The 14,919-nt window shown below is 46.3% G+C and overlaps 1 protein-coding gene across 1 annotated transcript in view; it reads left to right on the plus strand.

Moving 5' to 3' along the window:
* The window catches only part of LOC137637239 (mitochondrial ribosome-associated GTPase 1), a 410,833-nt gene that overhangs the window by 355,282 nt on the left and 40,632 nt on the right, over nucleotides 1-14,919 (plus strand). The window lies entirely within an intron of this gene.

Genomic DNA, 14,919 nt, shown 5'->3' on the forward strand with positions numbered 1-14,919 from the left:
CGTGGAGCTATGACTCTCATCTTGAATTTCCTCTTCACCATCAGTACTTTCTTCTCCATCAGTACTTTCCTCAATCATAAATCGTATTTCCTCCACTGATAGCGTAATTTTTTTACGAGCGCTCATCGTGAAGGGTAGCGGGGAGATGAGAAAAATATAGGAGACCCGTCTCAGCCGAACGCCAAATGTGTACTGAAGAAACAGTTCTACTAAACGTTGTATCAAGTGAACGCAGTTGCCAATGATTACCAGATTTGGCGAGGGTGTTGCCAGACGATGTTCCTTTCGTTTTCTATACGCATGAGCGTGATATGCCGTCGAAGACACCTTGAAAATATCTTCTAAAGTGGTGGACGTCATATGCCGTCAAGTGCGGTTGCGCAAAGAAAATGGAGGACGGCATATGACGTCGGAGACGGTTAATAGGTTAAGGTCATCAAAATCCATATTTTGGAAATAATTGATGGAGGTAGCTACTGACCGGATATCATGAGCATGGGGAAATGATTCCGGATTAGCTTGTTTAATGAAGTATAGGATTTGTTGCCTAATGCCTTGAATGGAAATAGTACCTCCTTGTTCTCTGATAAACAAGGAGCCAGACGAGCGGGTGGCAGTTCTAGCTAAAAAGACACTGAGAGTAGTGACTGGACACAGAGAAGTATCTTGGGGAAGAGGAATAATCTTCCAAGGGGACCACCTATTTTGTGGGTCCTCATTTTTAGCTAGGAAAGCTTTGTCTGGAGAAAGAAGTACTTCACCTGAAGGGAGGAAATCTATGTTTTTTGAGTTTCGTGAGAGAGCTGCTAGTTCTGAGATTCTAGCACCCGAGGCCAAAGCCGTTAGAAATAAAGTCTTCCTAAGAAGAGTGATATAGGAGCAGGATTCATTGTCCGTGTCTGACGCAAGTTTGAGGACATCGTTCAGAGACCAAGAGACCTTTTGTGGTCGAACCGAAGGTCGAAGCCTAGCACATGCTTTTGCAATAGATGAGAAATAGGAATCTGCTAGGTTAATGTTAAACCCAACAAGGAAGATCTTCTTCAAAGCTGACTTGATGGTGGTTATAGTGCTAGCTGCTAGGCCTTTGTCAAATATGAACCTAAAGAAGGAGATGGCTAAATTAGGAGTCATAAAAGTATGGTCTGAATTCTTTAAGAAATCTGCTAGTTTCTTAACGGCCGAATCATATTGACGAATTGTAGAGTCCCTTTTGTCTGATTCTATAAAGAGGACATTTTCCGGGTTGATGTTCGCATCTCTACGAGCTGCAAACTTCATGAAGTCCACAAAGTTAGGGTTTTGGCTATCCTTGAGGAGTCTGACACAGTCCGAGTTTGGACTACTTGGGTCAGTTTGGGGAATGGGATACGGAAGGGACGGAGTTTCAACTCGAGGAGGAGAGGAAACCAACTGCTTTTTGGCCAGTGAGGTGCTACTAAAGCCACTGCCCCTTAGAAGGAGCGTAGTTTGTGTAAAACTTTCATTAGAAGATTCACTGGAGGGAATAAGTAAATCTTCTTCCAATGGTTCCAATCCAGGGTTAATGCGTCCATGGCATAAGCCTGAGGGTCCAGGTTTGGGGTCACATAACAGGGAAGTTTGTGATTCAGTTGAGTCGCAATAGATCTACCTGAAGGCCCAGAACCAGCCTGAGTATCCACCGGAAGGAATTTATGTCTAGGGACCATTCCGATTCCAGTGGTTTCGTCCTGGATAGTGAGTCCGCTATCACATTCTGGACTCCTGCTAGGTGAGTTGCTGACAGGAACCAGTTCTTGTCTGCTGCCAAGGCGAAGATAGTGACCAGGACCTGATGCAGGTTGGGTGACTTGGATCCTCCTCTGTTGATGCAGTGTACTACGGCTGTGCTGTCTGAGACTACTCTGATGTGGGATGACCTCGGAGGAGAGATTCTCCTCAGGGTCAAGAACACTGCCATGGCTTCGAGAACATTGATATAGAACTGTTTCATGGCGGGTGACCAAGACCCCTGAAACATCTGATGTTGGGAGTAACCCCCCCAGCCACTCAGAGACGCGTCTGTATGAACTGTCACTTGTGGAGGGGGGAATTGCAGAGGAACCGATTTGGAGAGGTTCCTCGGTTCGGACCATGGGCGTAGTCTCATTTTTAAGACAGAGGGGATCTTCGAGATCTTGTCTCTTATAGGTATTGTAGCTCTCTTTCTCCAAACTCGATTGATGTCTTTGAGTTTGGCTTTTAATAGATCTGTTACTGAAGCAAATTGGAGAAGGCCGAGGATTCTTTCTAAAGCTCTTCTGGACACCTGTTTGTGTTTGAGAAAGTTCCTGATCTTGGAAGCTATCTCCCTTACCTTTTTGGTAGGAAGGGAGAGCCTGTGCTTTGAAAGGTCCCACCGAATGCCTAACCATTCGAAGCGGCTTGATGGTTGTAGGCGAGACTTTTGGAGATTGACTTGGAATCCCAGTTTGGCGAGAAATCGAATTACCTTCGTCGTAGCTCTGTTGCATTCCTGGGTCGACCGAGCCCAAATGAGCCAATCGTCCAGATAGGCGATGATCTGTATCCCTTGGTTCCTGAGTTGCTCGAGCACTGTCTCTCCCAGTTTCGTGAATATCCTGGGAGCAATGCTGAGACCGAAGGACATGACTTTGAACGCAAAGGCTTTCTTGCCTAGGCGGAAGCCTAGGTAAGGAGAGAAGTTTCAAGCTACTGGCACATGGTAATAGGCGTCGGTAAGATTGATAGAGGTGGTGACGGCCCCACGGGGAAGTAAGGTCCGTACCTGAGAGATAGTTAGCATACGGAACTTGTCGCAGAGAATGTAAGAGTTTAGTTTTGACAAGTCCAGAACCACTCTCAACGCCGACGAGTCTTTCTTTGGAACTGTAAATAGGCAGCCTTGGAATTTCAGTGATCGAACCCGTTTGATTGCTTTCTTCTTGAGTAACTCTGTGGTGTACTCTTTCAGGATGGGAGTGGGTCTCTGGAAGAAGGTCACTAGTGGAGGTGGAGATCCCTGTGACCATTTCCAACCCAAGCCTTTGGATATTATGCTGTGAGCCCATGGACTGAAGGTCCAATGGTCTCGAAAGTGATAAAGTCTCCCCCCTATCGGGATCACATCATTGCGAGGGAGTGAATTTAGGTCCCTTCCCTCCCCGGGCACCCCTTGATCTAGGTCCGCCTCGATGGCGGAACTGTCCTCTACCTCTGTAGCTTCCTCTCTGGTGTCCACGAAAGGAACCGGAGGGTTTGTAGCTAGGGGTGTATGCAGGGGAGGACATCCAAGAAGACATGGGGTTGGGTTGTGTACCTGGGGGAGCAACGAGGTAGACCACCTGTTGAGGAAGAGCAGGTTGCTGAGAAGTTGAAGCAGAGGAAGACTGTGTTGACGTGTGAGGAACTGCCGAATGGTGGTAGTGACCCCGGTTCATCTTGTAAGGGGTAAATCTCTGCTTTTTCTTGAAGAAAGTTTGTTTGTGGGATTCGATCTTCCTTTTGGTCGGGAGGCCCCACCTTACTTGCAAATTTTGGTTTGCCCTCGCAGCGTCCTGAAGAACTTTATTAACTTCATCCTGAGGGAATAGGGTCTTACCCAGCAGGAGGACGCTATCAGCCTGTTTGGTTCATGTCTGATAGAAGCCTCAGACAGAACGTATTTCCTGCAGCTAACCCGAGCCGACCAGAAGTCGTGGAGGTCAACTTGGTAGGACAGAAGCAGGTTCTTTGTGAAAACCCTGAACAAAGTTTCATTCGGGTAAACAGAGGCTAGGGACTCTACGGAGGTGATGGAGTGGAGGGACCTAGCTAACTTATTACGTGCCTCGAACTCGGTCTTGAGAAGATTCTCTAGTAATTTGGGAAGCTTCTCAGAAAAAAGAGTAGAGGCGCAGTCTGGGTCTAGCTTCCCTACCGTGAAGGTAGAAGAAGCGTCATCCCAGGTGGCAGAGGTACTCGGAATGAGCATTGAGGTGGGGTACGTCTCTTTGAGAGCCGGCATGGCAGAGCCTTCCTTGACGGCCTGTATTGTCAGATCTGTCACTTTATCTATAAGTGGCAAGGTAATGGACAATGCCGTTGTAAAAATAGTGTAGGCACCTTTGTGTGGGATGAGCTTGGAGTTGGTACACCCCCATTATGCTAGAGTCCTGGCCCAGACAGCTTGGGCCTGTTCTTTTGGAAATATCACCGTTTCCTTCGGTACCTTGTCCATTCGAACCAAGGCATGCTCCTTCAAACGGACGAAGCCGTTGAATGGGAATTCTAGCCCCGGGGGGTAGAATTCTAGGTCCTCTAGAGGGCGGGTGCCTATGCTATCTAGAGTTAGGGTACCATCTAAGTAAGGAGCATGCAAGGCAAACCTCCAAGGGTTGATTTTATCGAAGGTGGGTAACTTTGACGCGTCTGGGGCTGAAGGCGGAGGAATCTGAGTTCCGGAGCGGATCAGATTCGCCACCATATCTTTTAGCTCCGTCATAGCCCCAGAGTGTTGCTGAATTTGTTCTTTAATCATATCCCTGATTAAGTCGACGGATAAGGAGGGTTTCTGAGAACCACCCGCCGACGAAGCCTTGGACTTGGCGGACTTCGACTTCTTAGAAGTTATGGATTTATGAGAAGTACCAGGGATATCAGAAGCAGTCGAGGGTCCGGGGACCGGTGACGTAGACAATAGCGAAGCTGAACTAGGCATTGACTTATAATTACTGAGTGGCTTTACCTTGGGTCATATGGGGACGGAGGGATCCCGAGGAGAAGCCGTAGGCTTATCAAAGCCGAGAAAGGAAGAGGTAGAAGAAGGAGTAGGAGATAAAAAAAGTTTCCACCAACTCGACACCACCTACCTGCTCGTCCATGGGCTCGATGTCTAAATCCAGAGCTGACATGTCCCCCGATAAAAGAGATTCGTCTTCCGTGGGGATGGTCGCTCTGACCGCTTCAATTAAAGGGGCAGCCGCCTCCGGAGTGACTGCTGCAGTGGTAGAGCCTGGGAAGAGTCGGGAGGCCATATCTCCGTCGAGGAGATAGGGTGCGCCAGACGGAGCATTCCTGCCGAAGCCCGACACCCAAGGAAGAAGAGCAGTTCTTGCCGACCGAAGAGATTCATCATCGGCCTGAAAGAGGTGAGGGGATTAGTGATGAAGGAGAAGGATCGTTCTCCGAAATAAGCGATGTATACATAAATAAGGAACAAATTAAATCATCGCCAAAGGATAAAAGGAACAAAACGAAAACCAACTTACGTCATCGTTCAGGAGTAAGGAGGACAATTCGTAACAGAGCGTGCACGATTCCGGGAACCACGCCATGTATGGGGCTTGTCCCGGCTCCCGAATAAAGGAGATAGCGCAATGTGCATGCGACCGGCAGAGGTCATGTCCAACGGGGTCGTTGAAAGAGGCGGGGCAGCCCTTGGCAGCGCAGCGGACCTTCTGTAAAAGAAAGGAGACATAAGTCTGGATGTTCCTTGAGACTCTGGTAAGGTATTAAGATCTACTAACAGAGTCTAGATAGCATTAAATATGTGTGCATAGAATGGTTCAATGAATGAGAGCCGGAGCTCCATATTAAAATATTTTAAATATAAAATTTTCCTGCACCAGAGTGTGCCGGAGCAATCTAAAGTGGGTCCGTATCACTATAAATATTATTAAAATAAGAATAAAATAAATTAATGTAAGCTGCGGAACCTCCGACAGGGTCGAGGATTCAGTGAAAGGCCCATAACCAAATAAATTATAAAATACAAGCAGTAGCTAAAAGCTAAGGCTAACATCATGGCTAAGCGTATTGGTGATCTCCGATGAAGCCGGAGGTCCGGTGAAAGGTCCGGAATAAATAAGTGCCTTATGGGATATCGCATAATATCAGAGGACGCATTCTTGACACGCTACATAGCTATCTACACCCCTAATAGCGTTTACGCTTCGAGAGGGGAAAGTGGCAAGAATTGTAGGTGGGCCGTTATTAAGGCAACGCTCCTACACGTACTATAGTTGGGCGCCAGTATGACGTCACGTCCCGGCGCCATCTTGTCATTCTTTGTAGCGTTAGTGAGGTGCTACAGATACAGTAGGTTTGGGAGGGATTCATTCTTCCTTTGTAAAAGGAGGGTGGGTCAATCAGGACGACATGGCTACCTCACCCAAAAATAGATTTTTTGCTTCGCTCAAAATCCGTTTTTTGGGCTCAGGCCATGTCATCCTGATGGAAGTTTACCAGAGCATTAATGTACAGTATCTGTGGATTTCCAATAGTGCCAATAACCGCGGGATAAATTTTCCTTGGTCATCTAGACCTAGAGACACATGGTGTTACCGTCATACACCTTTCAACTGATCATGGACTATGTTAGTGCTTCCTAGTCAAGGGAGACTCTTGGGAAAAATCCGAGGATTGTAAGTTCAATGAACAATCTAGCAAACCAATTTGTACATTAGTCTCATCATATACATGTAAAACATAGTTTGTATTCTGAAAGGAACAAAGTATGTATTGATTACTGACACCTCCCCTGGTCTACTTGATGTGTTGTAAGCAAGGTAGGCAGATTTTCATTCGTGTAGAAAATTTCTACAGTCAGTAAAGCAATCAGATATAAAATCAGTCATTACCAGGGACTGATACAGTACTTAATACCATAACACATAATTATGAGGTTGTTCACCTAGAACAGATATAGAGTATGTTCAGAATATTTTCAAAATAATAGGATAATAAGTGCTCTGACACATTTATTTATATAGCATGCATAGAATTTGTAGGACGAAATGAGATGCAAAATTCAAAGATGTGTTTATTGCTAAATAATAGAGAGCAAAAATACTGTTCAATTTATAATATAATATAAAATCAAAGAAAAGTTTTGGAAATATTGTGTAAAACGTAATAAAATAGTAATGACAGAAATATCTGCTTCATCTGAAAAGGAAACATGAAGCCACTGTAAAGGAAATATCGTAGTATTTCATTATTTCCCATTTCTGTCGTTACAGTTCATCATCACTTGCGTAGTTAAACGCATGGCACATGTGTAAGTCTTTTATGCTTCTTTCAACTTACACTTAGAACAGTTCATAGTTGTCACTGCTTAGACACTTCACTAAACATATCACTCCGTAGGAGGAAACCATGTACATTCTTCACTAAAGTCCCAATTAGTGCACTGTTCTTTGCAGAATGTAAGCAGCAGGTTTTAGTACACTACCTGCTGCCACCACATAATGCTTTATCTCTTGCACTTGTTTCGCGTAGTGCTTGAAGAAAACCCTGGATGACTTCCACCCAGTATAGGAGCGAAGACTTTCAAAACTCATGTTCTGAAAGAAGTTCAGAGACGAAGCAACTTTTCTCCGATCATGACCTGCGGGTGTGCTGTCTGGATCCGCTCTGCGAATGAAATAGGCGATCTTCGCCCTTAATTGTTTCAAGGTCAATGTTGAACCTGAGGTTCTCCTCTGAAAAGCTGTCCTCCCCCAAAGTCTGAAGTTCTACGAAGATAGACCTTTAGGCATTCTACTGGGCATAGAGAAGCATCTTCTTTCAGAGGGCAGATTCTCTAGGGACCCCACCTTTTGGTGGGCAGCTCATTCTTAGCGAGAAACGCTGGGTCATGAAAAAGGTTCAGTTCTCCGGAGTCTGTGAACTGGATGTGGCCGTCATCCCTCGAAAGGGCCACTATTTCGCTATCCCTGGCTCCTGAGGCTAGCACAAATAAGAATATCACCTTTTGAGTCAAATCCTTTAGGGAGCAATCTTCATTGTTCAAGGTAGAGGCTAGATGAAGAACCATATCCAATGACCAAGGAATGGGCCTTGGAGGTGCTGCGGGCCGAAGTCGAGCGCAGGCATTAGGGATCTTATTGAAGATTTCATTTGAGAAGTCCACTTGGAAGGAATATAGGAGGGGTCTAGACGAGGCAGATTTACACGTAGAGATCGTGTTGGCTTCTAAACCTTGTTCATGGAGATGAATAAAGAAAGATAAACAGAAATCTGTTGAGATCTCTTTTGGTTTCTTTTCCTTGATGAAGGCAACCCATTTCTTCCAGGAAGACTCGTATTGTCTTCTAGTAGATTTCGACTTGTATTCTTCTAAAAAGTTGATACTGTCCTTTGAAATCCCAAACCTTTTCTTGACTGCTAAGGTGAGAAAATCATGAGATGAATGTTCCGGGTTTTCTGTGATGAAGCGGAGACATTTGACTTCTGCACTTGAGTCAGAACTGGATCCGGCAACGGAATCAGCTTCAGTCGTAGTTCCGTTATCAATGGGAACCCTATGCTGTTGGGCCACTTGTGAGCCACTATCGCTGCTGTTCCCTGAAAGGATCTCAGTTTGTTGAGGACCTTCAGCAGGAGGTTGGTTGGAGGGAACAGGTAAATCCTGGACCATCTGTTCCAATCTATGGACATCGCGTCCACTGCTTCCGCTAGAGGATCCGCGTACGGGGCTACGTACTTGGGTAGCTTCTTGTTGTCGCTCGTCGCGAAGAGGTCTATCTACAGTACTGGGACTTGGCGTAAGATGAAGGAGAATGATCTGGCGTCTAGGGACCATTCTGACTCTATCGGGGTAAGCCTGGATAGAGCGTCCACCGTCACATTGCGGAACCCTTGGAGGTGAACTGCTGATAAGTGCCATCTCTTCATCTCCGCCAGGCGGAAGATGGCCAACATCACTTGGTTGATTTGAGGCGATCTCGAGCCTTGTTGATTTAGGCATCTCATTATCACTTCGCTGTCTAAAACCAGCCTGATGTGGATTGAGCAGTGAAGTTTCAGTTTGTGATAGAAAAACTGCCATGGCTTCCAGAATGTTGATGTGGAAGGTATTGAAGAGGGAGGACCAGGTTCCTTGGACTTTCTGCTGGTGTGAGTGGCCTCCCCATCCTTCCTTCGAGGCATCCGTGTGGATGGTGACTGATGGTGGAGGCGGTTGTAGGGGTACCTTCTTCCTTAGGTACTTGGCCTCCGATCTTGGCTTGAGGAGTGATCGCAGACGAATTGGTATCGGTCTTGTTAGATCTCTTTGAACGTTTGATGCGTATTTTCTCCAGACTCCTGATGCATCTTTTAATTGTGCTCTTAGCACTGGGTCTGTCATTGAGGCAAACTGGAGAGACCCCAGAACTCTCTTGTTGCCGTCTTGATATCCTGTCGGATTGAAGAAGTCTCTTGACAGATCCTGCTATCTCTCTCCTCTTCTTTGTTGGAATGGAGAGGCAGTGTGACTGTAAGTTCCAGTGAACACCCAGCCATTGGAACTTTTGAGCTGGAGATAGTCGAGTCTTTTCCAGGTTGATCTTGAATCCTAGATGTTCCAGGAACTGGATCACTTCCTTGGAGGCTTGCGTGCATTCTTCTTTGGATGCTGCCCATTCCAGCCAGTCGTCCAGGTAGGCAATCACCTAAACTCCCTTTAGGCGTAGTTGATGAATGACTACGTTTGCAAGCTTTGTGAATACCCTTGGGGCTATGTTTAGTCCAAAGGGCATGGCTCTGAAGACATATTGTGTCTCTGTTGCAGCTTGAATCCTAGGTAGGAGGAAACTTTTCGATTGATCGGAACATGCAATATGCGTCTGCCATGTCTATGGAGACTGTGTATGCCTGTTTGGGCAGTAGGGTCCCTATGTGTTGAAGAGTAAGCATTTTAAACTTGTGGTTCATTATGAACTTGTTGAGTGGTGACAAGTCCATAATGACTCTGAGCTTTTCCGAATCCTTCTTTGGAACACAAAACAGCCTTCCTTGGAATTTGACGGAATTTACCCTCCTTACGACTCTCTTGTCTAAGAGTTTTTGGACATATTCTTCCAGAATGGGGGTTGAGTGTTGGAAGAATTGAGGGAAAGTTGGTGGAGTTGTGTTCCAATTCCACCCCAGTCCGTTCTTGATTAGGCTGTGGGCTCAGGGATCGAAGGTCCAGCGATCCCGGAAAAGGAGAAGTCTCCCTCTTACCGGAAGCATCTCACTTTGAGTGCTGGTTGGAGGACTTGCCTCCTTGGTCACTCACGTCCACCTTTGTTGCCTCTGCCTCTAAAGGGGCGTCTAGAGGAACCTCGAAAGAAACCTCGAGACTTCGGCCGAAAGGTCGTGGATTGACTTTCAAAGGCTGGGGTAAAAACGGGCGACTGTGTCGCTACTTGTTGGGGCACCAGCTGAAACGTGGTAGGTGGTTGTGTCACTGTCTAGGTCACCGTGGCCACGGGAAGTTGTTGTTGTCGAGGTGGGCGAGAGGGCACTCTAGGTCGCTTGGACTTCCTTTTGGGTTGGGGACCCTCCTCGCTGGAAGACTTTCTCTAGGTCGACAAGCCCCACTTATGGAGAAGATTCCTATTCTCCATGGCAGCTTTGTCAACAACCTCTTTGCTTGGGAAGAGGTCTTTTTCCCAGATGTTGGAAGCTATCAGCTTCCTTGGTTCGTGCCTCACCGCAGCCGAGGCAAACACTAACTCTCTACAAGCCCGTCTGGCTTTAATAAAGTTGTACAGGTCTTTGGTGACCGTTGCCAAATGAGCTTTGGCAAAGACCATGTACATGTCTGGGGTATCTGGAACACTTACCATTGTCTCTAGTCCAGTCTGCAGGGACATAGAGGTGTCAAGTGTCTCCTTCGTTTCCTGCTCCCTGCACAGCAGGAAGTCCGACAACTTAGGGAGGTCTTCTCCGAACTGACGTCCAGCAATGTCAGCCTCCAACTTCCCAACTGAGAAGGTGTTATAGACATCCTTCCAGTCTGCATCATCTGATGGTAGGGCAAGGGAGATTGGCCTACACTCTTCGAGTGTGGGGCAAGGTTTCCCTGCCTCGACTGCCTTTAAGGATGCCTTGAACCCTTTTTCCATAAAGTGGAAGGCACGAGAAGAAGCAGCAATGAAGGACGGCTGCTTCTTGCTGAGAGCCAGTACCTTGGAGCTAGTAAAGGCCCTCTCTTTCAAGGTACTGGTGAACAAGGCCTGGGCTTTGGGGAGGTCCAGTATGATGACCTCTTTCGGCTCTGTTTCCTCTTTCGAGGGAGGTTCCGTCCTTAGACTTACATTGCAGTCAGGATAGGCCCCTTTGCTGGGCCAGAACTCAATATCCTCTACTGGGACCATATCCAGCTGTCAGAGAGGAAGATCTTCCCTCCTGACATAGGCATGTGCTCAGCATACCTCCAAGGGTTGACGCCCGAGAAAGGGGGAAGTTCCTTAACGTTTAGCTTCTTCAGGGCTAAACGGGAAGTCACAAGCTGGTGCATCTCAGTCCGAAGCGAAGCGTCCTTCTCAGTTGACTCCTTCTTCATGTCCTGAAACATAGACAGGAGAGATGTTAGGGTGTGACTTATCATGTCCAATTGGGGGGCAGAGGAGGTCGACGGGACAGGCTCAGCCACCGGAGCCGATGAAACCGAAATAATTTTGGTTCCTTCATCGTCGCCCTCAGGAGGTAAGACAGACTCCTGGTCCTGCTCTTCTGCTAGAAGACTCCGTTCTGTGTCCTCGGAAACCACCGACATATTGTCTTCCAGCTCGATGTCCTTCATGGCATCCGAAACTTCAGATTTTCTCGGAATCTTGACGATGGGGATCTCAGCTTGAGGTTGAGGGATAACTGCATCCGAAGATGCCCTAGGGAAAAGACAGGCTCTCATCCTTTCATTAGGAAGGTATGGGTCAGTGGTATTCTTTTGAAAACCCCTGACCCATTTAAGCAGCTTCTCTCTTGCTGCATCCCTTGACTCAGGCAACTTTTGATCATCAAAAGCCTCAGTAACCAGATTGGAACATACGTCACATACCTGGGGGTCCCAATACTTAAGAGAGCCCTTCGTCATTGTGCAGCGCGTGTGGGTCCTCCACATTCCATGGCCGCAGAGGTTCTTACTGCGGACCTTGCAGAAATGGTTCCCGCACTCGGGATGCTCCTCCTGTAAAGAAAGGAAAGGTGGATGAGTATTTGGTGAATTGTCCCACAAAATTCATCATACAATGTCATGTATATTTTACTTAGGATAGGTAAGCTAGAAAGGAAAGAGGAAAGACACCTACATGTGTTTCCTGCTCAGCCAATTGCTATGACCTCCCTCAATATTGAATCTCGGGCATTCTAAGATAGAATTAACAAAGAAGACATTTATCCTCAGGATATATAAAGGTGTAACATAACACCGTCTTCAGGAATTCAATATTGCGGATTGAATGTAGTGGTCACTGACAATTTTTAAAAGAAAGAATCGCTTTCTTTATCAAGTGGTCTCACAATAGGCTGCCCATGAACCACCTTGTAGGTTAGAAAATGTATGGGCTACCGTACAGACCGTACAGTGGTTTATTTATTGGAGTATGATTGATATCGCAATCTTTACTGACCACACCACGGCCATATACTGTAGTACCTACCGGCATATGCCGGCAGTTCCTGGGTTTTTAGAAGAAGGTGTACTGCCTTCAAGTGGTAGTGGGCGGCAGACCGCCAGCAGTTGCATGCCGCCGGCAGCCGGGGTGGGCCACCGACATTCAGCGGTCCCCCCGGAAGTCGGTGGCGAGTGATATGTCGTCAGACAAGTATTCGACCGGCTGCCGGCAGTCATCATAGCTGCCGGTTGCCGGCAGCCGGCCAGTGTGCGCCGGCTGTCGTTGGGTCGCCGACCGTCGGCAACCCATAACATTCGGCGGCAATGCAACCTGTCGGCGGACCACAGTCCTGCCGGCTGCCGGCGGCTCCATGGCCGCCCTCAGCTAGGCCCAGGATACTAGGTAAGAGAGACAGAAAGCATGGAGGGGAGGGGGAAGCAAAGGCTCAGCCTTGCAGCCCTTCATCCAGAATGAGGGTTCATATGGAAGGGGGAATTACATTCGGGCTTCCATCCAGCCACAACCCTACTGGTACCAGCCGGCAGGGCTATGGAAGGCAGGCCACTAGAGGACTGAAGAACACTCGATAGGGTAGGGGAATCTGCCGGCAGGCGGCTCAGCCGGCAGTTGACAGAGAACCTAAGCCAAACCCACAATCTACCCGCACTAGGATCGATTGTAGAATTATGGCCAAAATGTGTGAAGGCTAGGCCAACACTAAAGGACAGCAAGGGGAGGGGTGACGGTCCTGTAGGTTAGGTAGTAGCTGGCAGGTTCTACCCCACCTAAGAAGACTCTGTTCCATCATTAAGACAACCCCAAGGGGCCAAGGAATTCAATTCTTTAGTCTGGGGTTAGCCTAATAGGATAAGATGGCAGCACCCAAACCGCTGTTCCGGGTGTTAGGAACAGAGTCTAGTGTCGGAGACCCTAAACAAGGAAAGAATTCAATTCTTCAGCTTAGGATCTGCCGGCACAGGACTGTCTGCTTGGCCACAGGGAGGAGGCATCATATCATATAATGCCTTCAGGTGAGGCCCAGGGAGGTCTAGCCTCCTGCATCGGTAGCCTAACCTGACTTAGGAATTCAATTCACCAAGAAGACAGGTTGGTAAGTCACGTACTTTATTCTGGTATATCAAATACAAGTAAACAGACCCATGCTTCTGCTGGTGTCACAGTTCGTGGATGGCGGGGAAGACAACAACAACTCAAAGGTTCAACATAGTAGAATGAGAGAGTAGTGTTTCTCAATACATTAGACTCCTCCCCCCTTAGGTTAACACACAAAAAAATTAAATTTGTTCAATGAGTCTCCTAGGTTTTTTACTTACTCTGGTAGATTTTCTTACAATGGCACCAGTATCACAATTACTGTTCTCTGATCCTACTACTTCTACATTGGGATTACAAATCCTACTTGAGTTCTGAATAGGGTTATTTGTTTCTTCTAATCCTTGTACATTATTGGGAGAAGAAACTACAGGAACAGAAGGAATCATTGTATCTTTTAATAGTGATGATTCATCAGTTACTCTAGTATTATACATTTTTTCTCAAATAACTGTGATAAGTGACGCTTCCAAGTCAAAATACCATTAACATCTACAGAAACTAAATAATTCCTTTCACCCAGAACTTTGATAATCTTAGCTTCTACCCATTCTGGTCCTTTACCAAAATTCCTGGCATATACTGCATCACCAACTCTGAATTTAGACTCATGAACGTAAAACTCATCTCCTTGTTTAGGCATTATTACATCTAGTGGACCCTTAAATTTCCTTCCAAATAATAATTCAGCTGGGGAGCAGCCAGTAGAAGACTGTACTGTACGTCTATTGGTATACAAAAATTTTGTCATTCTGGTTTTTACAGGCAATTTACAATCAAACTTTTTGAAATTAGTTTTGAATATTCGGACAGCCCATTCTGCAAGCCCATTTGTACTTGGATTATATGGTGCTCCTGAACAATGTCTAACACCATTTTTCTGAAAGAAATTCTGAGTCTCCCTAGCCATAAAACAAGTTGCGTTATCAGATACAATTGTGTCAGGAATACCATAATTAGCAAAACACGACCTTAAACATTGTATGGTATCCTCTGAAGTTATATTCTTACAAGCATAGACATCAATAAATTTAGAAAAGGAATCAATAATAATCAAATATTGCATGTTGTCAATGGGCCCACAATAATCTACATGCAAGTGGGACCAAGGTCTATCTACTGACGGCCAAGATAAAGGTGAAATGGCCTTATGTTTGAGATTTGTTATACATAATGCACAGTTAGAAGTTATTTGTTCCGAATCTTGGTCCATATTAGGCCAATATACAAAAGACCTTGCTTCGGCTTTCATGGCAACAATACCCTTGTGGCCCTCATGAAGCATTTCCATAACACGCTTTCTCAACATTTCAGGAACCAAAATACGATTCCTATACAGTAATACATTATCATGCAAAGAAAGATCATTTCTCAATTTATAGAATGGTAACATACAATTTTCCATCACATTTTCCTTGGGGAACCCCCTCCTTACATAATCTCTTACTCTGCATAAAACAGTGTCTCTTTCTATACA

The sequence above is a fragment of the Palaemon carinicauda genome, unplaced genomic scaffold (assembly GCF_036898095.1).
Source record: "Palaemon carinicauda isolate YSFRI2023 unplaced genomic scaffold, ASM3689809v2 scaffold6, whole genome shotgun sequence".
Classification (NCBI taxonomy): Eukaryota; Metazoa; Arthropoda; class Malacostraca; order Decapoda; family Palaemonidae; genus Palaemon; species Palaemon carinicauda.